This window comes from Poecilia latipinna, unplaced genomic scaffold (assembly GCF_001443285.1).
Source record: "Poecilia latipinna isolate Pla-1442-1.1 unplaced genomic scaffold, P_latipinna-1.0 Scaffold8709, whole genome shotgun sequence".
Classification (NCBI taxonomy): Eukaryota; Metazoa; Chordata; class Actinopteri; order Cyprinodontiformes; family Poeciliidae; genus Poecilia; species Poecilia latipinna.
Window position 1 is genome coordinate 1 of NW_015121325.1, and position 1,141 is coordinate 1,141.

A 1,141-nucleotide genomic window follows, 5' to 3' on the forward strand; every position below is an offset into this window, starting at 1 on the left:
TCTGACAGTTTGTTCACCAAGTTACTGTGCTCTCTGAGAGGATCTGTGGTATAAGTATTTAACATTGTTCCATGCCCATGGTTGACATTAGTCTCTGATAACTTTTGGATCATCTACCAGCAAATTGGATAAGTTTCTGGAGTGATGAGTTTTCATCGATTTGCTAAAAACTTAGATGATCGTAACAAAAGCGCTCATATCCTAATGTTTTTCAATATCAACTTGCATAAAGGTATACTTTACAACTATTTTTCATTTTAAAGAGTTTATTTTATTTTTGAACCAATTTTTAATTTGAGTATTGAATTTATTTTTGAACCATTTTATATTTTGAAGTGTTAATTTTATTTTTCACCCTTTTTGTAATTTGAAGTGTTGATTATCTGAAACACCATAGATATGAACTGGCCAGTATGGGGATTGAACCGATGACCTCAGCGTTACCAGCACCACGCTGCAAACTCCTGAGCTAACCTACCTTACAAACTGCTGAGTTTCTATGGATTTAAGAAGAACTTTCATGATTTTACCACAATTACGATTTGATAAAAGTGCTGACATTCCTTTGTCTTCCAAAAGCAATGTATGAAAGGTTTTAACTTAAATCCTCTCACTACTTTGAAGTTGATTGTCTGAACCAATTCATATTTCAACTGGCTAGCATGGGAATTGAACCCATGACCTTGGCATTTTTAGCACTACGCTCTAACTAGCTGAGCTAACCAGCCACACAGAATGCTAAGTTTCCATGGATTTAAGAAAAACTGACATGATCTTACAATGAAGTTTTCAGGAAAGGCCTCATATTCTAATGTTTTTCAAAATCAACATGCCAGAGGTATATTTTCCAGTGTTGATTTTATTTTTGAAGTGTTTCTTTTTCCACTCTTTTTAATTTTGAAGTTTTGATTGTCTGATTGGGCACGATGGGGATAGAACTCACAACCTTGGTATGGTCTTCCCATCGATCTAAGAAAATCATACATGATCTTGACAAACGTGCTCATATTGTAATTGTAGCATATTTGTAAAAATAATATACTTCAATATATATGAAATCAACGTAAATAGATTGTTGCCAATAAGGTCAATGGGCTAGTCTGTACTCTGAATCCAGGCATCTGAGTGCAATCCTCAGTAG

At 34.4% G+C, this 1,141-nt stretch overlaps 1 non-coding gene across 1 annotated transcript; it reads right to left on the bottom strand.

Moving 5' to 3' along the window:
* Positions 1 to 654: 654 nt before the first annotated feature.
* trnaf-aaa (transfer RNA phenylalanine (anticodon AAA)) lies at positions 655 to 728 on the bottom strand. Its single transcript has one exon. It is a non-coding gene; the product is annotated as a tRNA-Phe (tRNA).
* Between the last annotated feature and the right edge of the window lie 413 nt (positions 729 to 1,141).